Consider the following 13,389-nt stretch of genomic DNA (forward strand, 5'->3'; position numbering starts at 1 on the left):
CATTTTGGTTGGCATGATTGAATAATATGTAAACCGGCACACTCAGCCTTTGTAGATAACTTCTGCTAAGCTAGCACAAGTCAGTACATACATTGGGGTGAGAATAAAACCTCTTGCATTGCATGATTGTGCCACATCTCTCTACATACTATTGTCTTATTCGTTCTTTACAACAACACACAATTTCACGTCATTGACTCACTTTAACAAAAAGCATCTTCTTAACTCTGTGTTGCATAGGGATACGACTTCTCTAAGAAAGTACCAACGCTTTCACTAAGGGAGAGATCTTCTTGTGCTACCACCCCGCACACCCACGTTGCACCTACATCTTGAGTTGATCATATGCTAGACATAGACAACACATCGATGGATAGACACATCAATTCAACCATTGACAATGTGATGTGTGATGAGACCCTCATGGTAAAAAAGGCAAACACAACGGACATACTTAGCTATGTCGCAACACTTGTTAAAAAATAGTAATACAACTCTTTACTAAACATCCTACACAATCACATCGCGACAACCACTTTCGAAGGGATATCCCCCTTGCACAAGTTGAAGACACCATGCCAATACCAACAAGCTAACAAGCCAGCCAAGCACGAGGTTGTGTCCCTATTACAAGGCTCTTCTACGTCAAGATGTCTAGTTCATGATTGCTTGTTGTGCTTATCCAAAGTGCTTGGAATATCATTCACTGTTGTCCTTCACAAGGGCAACTCTATCAATCAAAGAATTACAATCGGCAATGACCATGGAGCTGTTAACCACAAAATACTGATGAATGATTGGGCTTACCTAACATTCCTCGCTCCATTGTATTAGCTCCAACCAAAAAGGGCTTACATGCACTGGTCTGCCGAAGATTGAGCTATGCTTACAAAAGCTTACATGCAACCTACCTCACTTGCCTACAAGCAAGGTCGTTTTGCTTTTAAATGAGCAACAAAACAACGATCAATACCCCATCTCTAGCATTCGCAGCAAGATCTACAAGATTAGGGCCCCTGACAACTCAGCACACAGATCAATTCCAATAGTGAATGACTCCCAAGTAGGATACATCCTTCATTCTGAGTCCCCCGCACAAGACCAACATACCAAACATGGCAGAACTGGACCTGCCACGAGGAAACAAAAAAGAGCTTGCAGGTCCCCCCAAACAATGTACAACGACATCATCCAAGGGGCACCCAAGACAAGGCAAGCCATCAAGGCTACCACATTGGAAGTCTCAAGAAAGAGCTATACAAAGGCTTTATGTCTGTATACATAAAAATATACTAGCTAATGACTGTCATGAATAATGAGGTGGGCATGGTTTTGGCCTAAGCATGTGATGTAGCTACTCATGGAATTGAGGTGGGCATGGTTTTGGCCTGAGACTCTATCCTAATTACATTAATTTTCCCAACATACCCCCATCAAATTGATGACCTCAACCCTAGTAGTAGTCCATGGGACACTTCATGGCTTGCCCACAGCTAGTGGCAACACTCGTGATCATGACCTAGCATGCACTCTAGTTGCATCGATAGTAGACTCATTTGAGCGTCCTCACCCCAACATCATTTCACTCTGAATTTGATCTCTTGGTTTACAATCCCCTTGTGGTTTCTTTGGCAAGATGACTAGGAGTAGCCCTAGATGCTATGAGTCACTCAAAACAAGACAAACCCACACTCATACTCAAACCAATATAGGTTGACTACCCATGCCAAAGAACCCTTATTCCAACACACACTAAGCTTTTAAAAATCCTTTCATCTTCAATAAAATTGGCCTCCTTTAACACGTTTTGTTTCTTCTTCATCTTAATTTTCTTTGACGAAGTTTACAGAAAGCTTTTCTTGGTGAAGCAATTCTTCTCAAAGTGGCCTGGTTTTCCACAGACACTTAAGCTTATCATTGGAGAAGGTATTTGATGTTGATCCTTTGAATGTCTTCGTGGTGAAGTAAGTTTCATTATAAAGATATCCTTGCCATTGCTTGATCTTCTTTTCTTCCTCCAGGAGTGATCCAACCATATGCACTAGATTAGTCAATGTTATAACAATGTGACCATAGTTTCTATGTGGAAAAATTTTCAATAAAATTGCTATGCACACATTTTCGTCTATATTTACTTTAACTCCTGCGAGTTGATTAGTCAAACTCTTCATTTGATTGAGATGTGCAGCAAGAGATTCATTCCGGTTCAAGCTCAATTCAAAGAGCTATATGAGGAGGCTAATCTTGGAACTTTTGGCTTCATGCCAAAAAATTTATCCACTTCTTCCCAGGCCTCAAGATACATGTCTTTTCCATCAATATGATGGATAAGTTCATCACTTAATCCTAGAGCAATAATTGCAGGTGCCTTCTTATCTTTCCCTATTCATATTGCTTTTGCCTCTCATGTAGATGGTTTTTTCTCTTTGCCATTTACAACGTTCCAAAGTCCCTTCCTCATGAGGGTGAACTTTACCTTGGTTTGCCAAGTGTGAAAAGAATTCCCATCAAATTTGTATAGCTTTGTTGAATTGACCATAGGGGAAGGTCTTATAGTAATACAACAGTGTCTAGTCCCTTACAAATTGATTATTTTGATGCAAAAAACTTGGGGCTGAGTGGTCAAGAAAATGCTCGTCTTGAAAATGGTAAAAATATATATGGCCCAAAGAGTCACCGATTTGCATCTTCAATGCAAAAATGGAAGCCATGAGAGGATCTACTCTCTTAAAATGTTTCAATGCTTTCAAAAATGCAAGCTTACTATTAATGCATAATCCTTAACACATATTTTTACTCATTGCAAGCATTAAACTTCCCAAAGATGTCAAAAAAGCTTCACCAAAACAATAGATTTCTCACCAATATGAGAACCATTCAAGGGGCTTTTTATGCCAAAAGAATGCCCTTTTAGTAGAGAATAAGCAAAAGAGAGGCTAAGTGCCGTGTCAGGTCATCCTAGCCAAGCTCATGAAGGGTGAATGTTTTTTTGTCAATTTCTCCTCAACTCATGGACCGTTTGAGCTCCAATTTGGATATGGGCTAGCTCTTAGTAAGCTCCATGCAAGGCTAAAAGGAATTAGATTGATTCGTTGTGTACAACCCGAAATATTCAAAAAGTCATTAGAGAAAAATTGAGGCAACACGCACAATAGAGAGGATATCTCTCTAATTTGTGAAGTTTAAGGTCATCTATTGGAGTGTAAAATGTTTCCAAATTTCAATGGGCAATGGAGCTCCCGAGGTGGGGGATCTAGCTCAAGCAAGAAAGAGGCAAAAATGTAAGAAGAAGAGGGCGATGGAGAAGAAGATGTGCACATGGCATATAGAGGTCTAGAGGCTCAAGGGGGATGCACCAGCTCTGATACCAACTATTGCAGTCAGTGGATGAGGAGTGGGAGAGCTCAAGGAGGGTAGAATGTGAAGAACATAGTAGCACACAAGAATGATATCTTTATTCAAGTAGAAGGGCCTTATATACAAGCAAGTCCAAAAGCTATTCACCTCATGGATGAGATCAGCTTCCATGACTTAGCCAACTCTCCACCGTCCATTTACTATGACTTATCAAACACACACACACACACACACACACACACATACAGACTTTGTTGTCTCGGAATGATCAAGACTAAGGTACGGACCTCCTACTGATAGGTATACAGACTTTATCTATGGACAGTCCTTTGGAAGTAAGCCTTGCTAAATTTATTTTTGGCATGAAATATCTTGTGCATCTCGGATGAAGAGTTTGAAACGAACTGTCTACTGATAAATATGATGGTTGGGCTCTTAGATTCATCCTATGCAGGTATAAGTATGTTCTTTCACAACTAGTCTAAAAAATGATGGATTGGGCAGTACCTTAGACATACACTTGGGCATAGTTATGAGCATGGGAATAAGGGCCTATTGCAAAGTTTTTTTGAAGAAAATAGCGTGGTGGCAGACTATTGTGGCACGAATAACGTAGAGGAATCCGACTTGGTCTGTTCATTGCCATAACCTCTATATATAGGATGGTATTCTTATATGTAGAAAGCATCGCCCTTGCTTTCTTAAGACCCACGATTTGGGTAGGAGCGACAGTGCTTGACAAGCTTGGATGCTTGGCTACTCACAATGCAGACAACATATGCCAAGCAAGATACAAGGGTAGGGACTCCACTTTTGACGATTTGTCTTACATGCTCTCTCTTTCCTAGCTATGGTAGCATGCTTCATGATTTACGTATGAGCGTTACAATTTGTTGGTGAAAATTTGATGCATATATGCCTAGGATGACGATTAACTTTTTGTGATACTCAAGGGTTGAGGTTGACATCACATTTTCTTCATTGCTTGAGTCCCCAGGCTACTAACATTTTGCATACCACGGTTTGAGTCCCTGTGTGAGTATAGCCTCTCCTAGCTTGGGACTATACACTCATCTAAACACAAGGTGACTTGGAATGATTCTTCTTTGTAGACTACTATGATATGCTCTCCTCTATCTTGGGTGCTTAGCTGGACCCTTTCTTACACTGATATAGGGCCTGATTCTCCTACTGTCGCATGAGTTATACCAGAATCAGATTAGATCGTAATCCATATGCTCCACCATGGCTATATTGTAGGTTGCTAAGGATCTGACAAAGGCATACTACCCAAATATCAGCGATCTTCACTCTCTTTCTAGTGCTATACTGGCACACTCCCTTTGCCATGTGGCTCGTCATGAATGCTACCTTGAGTGCTTCCCTACATGCTTTATACATATCATACGTATCAAATTCTATATGTAAGTCTTGCCTATGTATCATATCTACTTTGATCTTGGGTATTGCCCTACATTTTGTGCTACTTTGACATTTACATACGGCATACTTTCACCAAGGAAAGCGTAGTTCTCTAAATGAGGTTTTTTGTTTACAATTTGGATCTTAACATTGCTTGGCTCAGTATACAATAGATCATGGAATGATGTGTGGAAGAATAGATGTGTGTATGAAGTGAGTGACATGATATGCCATCTACATGGCATAAATCTTACAAAATCAGAGGTTCTTTTTACAAATGATAGAATCAAAATCGAGCTGGTTACAAACCGTGACTCAGGTGTGCGTTATTGAGAGAACATTTCCATACTCTATCGACATGGAGCTATTGGATGATGCTGAACCTATTGTCGGTGTACAACACGATGCACCTCAAGCTAAGGTTAATTTTATCTACCCAGAAGTTCTGTATGGTACTATGACATCGATAACCAATGGAGCTCTGTTGAGAAGCCTGCAGTCCCACTTTAAAAGTTCCTTGTTCTAACATGACTTTTATGTGGATGGATGCGGGTGAGTGGAACTCCTTCAATAGTGTATGGTATCTTCTGGTCTATCATTTATTATGGTTTTTTTCGATGAAAGCTTATACTGTCTGAATCAATATTGTCAAGTACTTTCATTGTAACCAAACTTTTATTTCTTCACGTGTGAGCATGCCAATAGCTACATTTTCATTCCCTTTTCTAATTCCATTGAAAAATCATATGAATAAAAATAAATCTTACTAATGTGCTAAGCGCCCTCTACCGATTTTCTTGTCCATTTTCCAAGGCAATAATTTTTTAAAGTTTGGTTGTTTGAGGAAAAAAAGAATTCATGAGTTGAAAACAAATGAAACGTGGCTACTAATGTTGAATCACTCAAATCAATGGACTACAATACTGACATGTCCTTATCTCGGTCATCCACCCTATGTGATGATGGTTCCCATCCCAAATGTAAGACAAGGAATTGGACAAGAACGCCCATTGTGTGTTCCTGATTTATTCCTCGTATTCTTCGTGCTTTCGAAGCCAATGCGCATTCCACTCATCCTCATCCACATCTCTCTTTTGCATCTTTGGTGTGGCAGTGGCAAGTACCCACTTGAGAAGAATGTTTCTTGCATCTCTTGGGTGCAGGATGTGATTTGGCAGATAGTGGGCATTGGGAGCAATTGACACAAGGGGATCGGGGGCAGAGGGATATTTTCTTCCATCTACAAAGGAATTTTTTTTATTTAGCCCAAACATTTGTTCTCACTCCATGCCTTGAGATTATAGACCTTCAAAAGATCGAACTACCCACAGTGAATGATTGTAGCTGTTCCTTGATGAACTCCCACACGATTGTCTTGTCACAGGAGGCGCTCAGTGCCATCTCTCCAAGCACGCCCTCCTTGTCATCGTCCTTAGTCTCCTCTCTGGCCAATTGCTTTGGTGCACATCGACCTCTGCCTTTGTCGTGTTACCCCTAGGAAGAGGGTGTGCTCACACTTTCGCTATGCTCACTAGAGGAACTATCCTCATTTTCCTCCTCCTCCTCTTCTTCGATGAACTTTCTTGCATTCCTTTGGAATCCTGCTTAGAAGCGTCGGTGCTAGCCCCAACAGATGTCATCGAGGCTCCACAGAGTTTCGAGGAGTCGATGATGCACTAATAAGAGTGTGCATGTTCGAGGGATCGAGCTGAATTGTCCTTCTTCATCTACCTCCCCCTTGCATTGAAGTAGCACCCCTAGGACCATGTAGTCTTCCTCTCGCAGAAGTTGCACCCCCTGTCGGAAGCATGTCCTAAGCATTGGGCTGGGCTATATCATCAAATCTCTGTTCACAAAATTTAGTAAAATGGATTTAGGAAAATCCAATAAAGCCCACTCTAAGCTGATGCAAAGGAAGAAGGACATGATAGAAGAGCTCACCACTTGTACAACAGGCCACATGAGTAATGCGTTTTCTTTGAGGTCCACTTCAGCCATCCTTATTGATTCCTTTCAATGGGGCCTTCTCATACATGCTCAAAATGACGGCACCAATGTTGTTGGATCGAATGCCTTTCGACTCATGTGTCTGACAGATGCACGTTTGAGCCACGGGATTGTGTTTGTCATCATACAAGATGACGATGTCATCTTGCTTGATTACGGGTGATGCCATTCTTGCTAGGATGTGGATTGAGGATACGAAACAAAGTTAGGGTTTGTAAGATCTGCATTCATGGCACAAAAACCCTCATTACAAGACAAAAAAGGTAAAGATAGGGGGGGAAGCCAGAGGCCTTTTTGAGGCATAGAGAGAGAGAGAGAGAGAGAGAGAGAGAGAGAGAGAGAGAGAGAGATGTGTGTGTATGTGTGTGAGCACCAACTTTTCCTACTATCACATTGGCAAATGCAGATACCTCAGAAGAAATTCCTATTCTAGAGGTTAGAATTAAGGAATTGCACCACGAGATGCTACAGCTTGGTGCATACCTGCAACCAATATATCTCCAACAACAGTAGCAACAAGAGCCTGAGGCAAGATTGGCACCAGAGCTTGAGGTAAGATTGGCACCAGAGCTTGAGGCTACATCAGCACCAGCACCGCCCATCAATGCCATGCCAGTCCATGAGCCACAAGGGGAGCTAGTGCTAGATCAATAGTATGACTATTGTACTCAAGTGACAAAATACCATTGGAACAACCCCCCACAAGTACTACAGAATCATCAGGATGGCTACATGGGCACCAGTTGTATCGGCAATATCACTAGTCCTCATCACTGTCTGTCATTCTCCAACATCAAGCTAGCCAAATGATCCAAATGTCCAAACTATTCACTAGCTTGGCTAAGAAAGAATATGCAAGAGAATTGGACAGACAGACAGCAACAGAAATTGAAGAACAATTTCAAGCAATCGCCATAGAGGTCAAGGCACTTTGGGCGCAAATAGATGAGAAGGAGGTAGAAGAAGTGCGCATGAACCAAGCTCTCCAAGCTCAAGAGAAGGCAGTGAGGGATGTGACCTCCAACCTCCACCAAAGCTAAACATAGCTGACAGTAGCAGTACAAGCAACGGCAAGGATATAGACCTACTATAACTCCTTGACCTCCGCACATGCTCAGCAAACGGAGGCATTGGCACAAGCTCGACTCACTCTAATTCACAGAGAAGAAGAACTCCAGGATTGCCAAGACAAGCTTGAAGACATGCAACAGTCTTTGGCAATACACACGTTCAGCATTGAAGAGCTTACAAGGGAATGCAGAATCTTAAAGGACCAACTTGCTACCACTCAAGAGACCAGCACTTCACAAGCACAAGTCTTGGACCAATGGTCCAATAACATTGAAGACATTCCGCAATAGGCGAAGGTCACCTTACAAATGAGAAAGCTTAAGGAGGCATATACATCCATCTACCATAAATACAAGGAAAAAATGGATGAGATGCAATCCCAAAAGATAATCATCTCCAAGCTTGAACTCCAATTGCTAGTGCACAACAATGAGGCAATGGAAGACAACACCAATGAAGCTCCACTACAATGCACAATGGTGGTGTACCAAGAGCTTGTGGTTGCTCTACAAGCGGAAGATCACCTCAATGCACGAGTGCTTATCCAATGGAAGCAACTCCAAATCAGGATCATATCTGCTCATCCAACAATCAAATGGGAACATTCCATAGGGACCAAAACTCTGTGCATAATTTGCCAAGACTTGTCCGAAGATGAGAAAAATATCTTCTGCCTATCTACAGATGCCGGGTTTAGAGCACTCAGGACGGATGCTTTCATTGCATATGTATGCCTCATGGGTAGTCCTCCCCTCAAGGTTATTGCTAGTTCATTGCCATTGCTACAAAGGCCATCACTATTATTTGCAAGGCATGACATAACCAACATCCCACCCATGCAGCTGATGATCCCATCGCACTAGCAAAAAGAAGTGTCGGAAGATGACAGGGCATATCTCACATCCAAATTCCCATATCTAACCACTCTTTTTGCCAACCTCATAACCTCACTTACCCTTGTTGCTATCACTCTCTTAACCTTCCCCAAGCTCCATCCTAACATCTATTCCCTCCATCGTCTCTTTGCTTAGGCCTCTCACCATTTTCAACTAACCCAACAGTCATAAACTTACGAGCCCCTCACACCTAGCTTCTTCCCTTCCCTTGCTAATCCTACCCTCGAGGATTACCAAGCTGCTCAAACCATTTGCCCAATTCTTCCCCCCCTCCCCTCTGCTCCCCCTTCCACAACTAATACTCTTCCATATTTCTCCCCCATGGCCCAAGATTCTCTCCCCGCCCTGTCATCACCTCTGGCACTACTTGTGCTGTCATCAGCAAAAAATGACACAGTATTTGATTTTGAATATCAGGATCTGTATAATCTAATTCATACTCCCATGCCAAGTTTCAATGATGGGTATGATTTTCATGAGATATTACTTCCCAGTAACCCCATCAAGGAATTTTGGAGCAAATATCCTAATATGAAAACTTGAGGTGGATGGACCCTAGACCGTGGACCCTAGACAACTTCCCTACCAACTTTCATCAGTGTCAAATTAGTGAAGATTGGATAAGAAAGTTGGATCCACAACCTGATTGGCATTGTCCCAAGCTCTTTGATGTAATCTTCTTGAAAGAGTACCTACATGCATCTCCATGTCTTAGAACCCATCCCAAGTTCTATGCACTTCCATGACGTCAAAGATGGGAAGCCAACATACACACTTCGGATGAAGATCTCACCATTAATTGGCCAATGATCGAACCATACTCTGGTCTAGAATGGAATATCCAAGGCATAATGATCTGAGTACTTCTACAGCATGAGCAAATAATGCGCGGCAACATTAATTGCTTCCTTCGCCTAAGTGCTATCTTTTGCAAAACATTGGAATACATTCTGGAGGTCCCATGTCACCTCGATAGCCATTTTCCTCCACTCAATTTCAATCCCACTGAATGGGTCGATGCTCAAATTACAAGCCGACTCTATCAAAGAGTCATATTCTTAGAAGCACGCCACGTATCTCTTTTTGAACAAATGGTGGATAGAAGCTACCTAGAAACTAAGCAAAAATTATATGGTGCCAAGGCTTTATAGCAACAGGATTGACTGGCACGACACAAGTTCCACAACCACTGGATAACATGCATGGCAACCCAGCTATGTGCTCACAATAAGCCATAACCCGAGGATGGGTAATAAAATGGATCCGGGAGTATGTTGTCTCTATGCCAACATGGACTTAGGTAGTATAGAATGTGTCTGTAGAGTAGCGGCAAAGCTCCACTTGTACTTGCATAAGTCTAGGAATAATCTCTCTTAGGAATCCTCAACATTCAAGTTCTACTTGTGATTCCTACATGCGAGTTCTACATGCAACTCCAACATGCAAGTTCTACTTGGGATTCCTACATGCAAGTCCTACATGCATGTTCTACTTGCAACTTCTACTTGTAACTCCTATATACAAGTCCTACATGTGATTCCTACATGCATGTTCTACATGCGAGTTCTACATGCAACTCCTACTTGCAACATGCAACTCCTACATGCAACTTACAACTCCTACATGCAACTTCTATATGCAAGTTCTACATGTAGAGAGGGAATGTCTTACAATTCCTACATGCAGAAAGAAGAAGCTCTCCAACTTGTATAAATACCCCATAATGGAATGAAGCCCACACTCTTTGGGGGTTTGTGTTGAGTTCTACTTTGGTATTCCAAGCAATTGTCTCAAGTGTCCATGCTTCCTTGCACTCCACGTCCAAAAGCATGTCCTAAACTTGCAACTCCTCCTCCCCTCTCCTCCAACCTTGCAACCCATCCTCTCCCTCTCCTTCTCCCCCCTCCTCCTCCTCCTCCTCCTCCCTCCTCCTTCTCTCTCTTCTTTCCCCCCATGCTCTTACATCTTCTTCCTCTCCCACTCCTATGCTCCCCCTAAACCCTTAGTTCCTCAACCCTTAACCTCCATGAACTATGAGGGAGATGAGTTCTCCACCATGTACTCTACCTTGAATCTTGGATCCTCCTTCAAAACTGTGAACTTCCCTCTAACCCTTAAACTCCTTCTAAACCCTTCAACCCCCAATGAAGGCGAAAGCCTTCATTACCTCAACCATGATGATGCACATTCCTTTCACACATGCATGCACTATGTTTGCTTACCACAATTAAGCCTACGTCTCTCACTGGAATATGACTCGAGGTCCTAAGGTACACGTATACTACAAACGACAACCTTGATATATCTGTAGGTGACAAAAACCCTCGGATAGTATGTAGGGTTCCGAGGCTTTTTGTCACCTATAGATATATTGGGGTTGTTGTTTGTAGTATACATGCAGCTTAGGACCTCGAGTTGTATTCCGATGAGAGACGTAGGCTTAAGTGTGGTAAGCAAACATAGTGCATGCATGTGTGAAAGGAACGTGCATTATCATGGTTGAGCCAATGAAGGCTTTTGCCTTCATTGGGGATTGAAGGGGCTGAGGAGAGGGGAGGAGGAGTTGCATGTAGAACTCGCATGTTGCATGTAGGAGTTGCATGTAGAACTTGCATCATGTAGAACATGCATGTAGGAATCGCATGTAGGACTTGTATGTAGGAGTTGCAAGTAGAAGTTGCAAGTAGAACATGCATGTAGGAATCACATATAGGAATTGCATGTAGGAATCGCAAGTAGAACTTGCATGTTGCTGTTGCATGTAGGAATCGCCAAGTAGAACTTGCATGTTGAGGATTCCTAAGAGAGATTATTCCTAGCCTTATGCAAGTACAAGCGGAGCTTTGTCGCTACTCTACACACACATTCTGTACTACCTAAGTCCATGTTGGCATAGAGACAACACACACACACACACACACACCCCTACACCTTCCTCTCTCTTTTGTTCAGACCATGCCCCCCTGCTCTCTCTCTCTCTCTCTCTCTCTCTCTCTTTCTCACTAAGTGCTTATTCTTTTCATTTGTAAGTTTTTAATTATCCCCAATTTTTTTCTACTACTTTTACCTTTTTCCTCAATGTTCTCCTCTTGTCCCTAATTTTCTTTCTTTTTTAAAAAATTTCTTACTATTTACCTAGTTTCCCTTACTAATTTATATTTTCTTTGTTAAAGTTTCCCATCATTTATATATACACTTATATATCTATATATATATATACTTTTTTATTTCTTGTCTTCGATTATCCTATGTTTCTTATCCTTATTGCTATATTGAATTTTTTATTTTTTTCTCTCTTAATGAACCACTATGAATAAACAATGTTATTTCTCTCAAGCTCGATTATTTACCTAATGCTGTTGTTTTTAATTACTCTGGTTATGTCCTAATTAACTATAACATCTTATAAAGTCCTACTTTCCTAACTATATAAAACTTAAGTAGATTAAGTTCTCCTTACTCTTAGATCTTTTTACTTCTAATTCTAATTTTAATATTGAGGGCCTTACTTAGTGACCTACCCTCAATAAAATCCCCGTCCTTGCATTTTCTAACCACCACTAATCACCTACCCATCCCACATTTTCATGCACTTTAGTGCAAAGGTACAAATGGCCCCGGCTCCCTAGGTAGCCCCAACCGACCGACTCTCTCCCCGACTAAACGTCGCTGCCCCTATATATATAAACTAGGCTACCCTTCTATAAATCCACAAACCACGACTATAAGCTTAGAGTACCACTCACCCATAATGGCTTCCACTGTCCCAAGAATCACTTCCTTGCGCTACACTACTACTTCTCCTAGGTCTACCCGTGACCTGTGACTTGTGACCCGTCAACAATCGACTGAGGTACTATGTTGCCACCCTCCCACCTTGATCTCTGCCTCTAAGACTCCAAGCTCTTGGCCTTGGCTGCTGTGTTGCTGCCGGCTCTGATTGTACATGGTCTTCTCCTACGCCTCTACGTAAGGTGCTGATAATTCCTTCAATTCCCACTAGCACACATTTGATGCAACCTTGGACACATAGCTTCCTCCTTCGTCAATGCCTTTGTACTACAAGACTCTCAGGTCTTGTATCGTTTATTTTTTCATTTTTTTCACACACATTTCCCCCCCCCTCCCTCCCTCTTTAATTCTTATTTTTTTTATTTTCCATATTCTTACCCCCCTTCCCCTTCCCCCCCCTTTATTAAAACACTCTTGAAATTACCTCTCTATTAAATCCCTTTTCAGTAGTTTTTTTGGCTAAGCTTCTAATTTATTATGACCCCGATAACAAGGGAGGAGGGTTTATGACACCTGTCTTTACAACTTAAGTTAACCTGGTTCTTATCATGTTGTCTTGTTGGATGGTGGCAGGTATGCAAATTCTCCTCTTCAGTAAATAAGATGCTTGTCAGGACTGCACCGGCATTATAATTTTTGTTTACACTTTTTTATAAACTTTTGGTTGTATGAACAACCATGTAATAAATAATTTTTTATCCACCCTTATTTGAGCTTCGTGTGCCGTGTTGTTAAAAGGTTTTTTATTTTAAACACACACACACACACAAAAATAAATTTGATTAGTAAATATATCTCACACACATAAACACTTATTTCTTTACACACGAACACACACATACAC

This window comes from Dipteris shenzhenensis, chromosome 16 (assembly GCF_047967505.1).
Source record: "Dipteris shenzhenensis isolate YYH24624 ecotype China chromosome 16, Dip_SZ_1.0, whole genome shotgun sequence".
Classification (NCBI taxonomy): Eukaryota; Viridiplantae; Streptophyta; class Polypodiopsida; order Gleicheniales; family Dipteridaceae; genus Dipteris; species Dipteris shenzhenensis.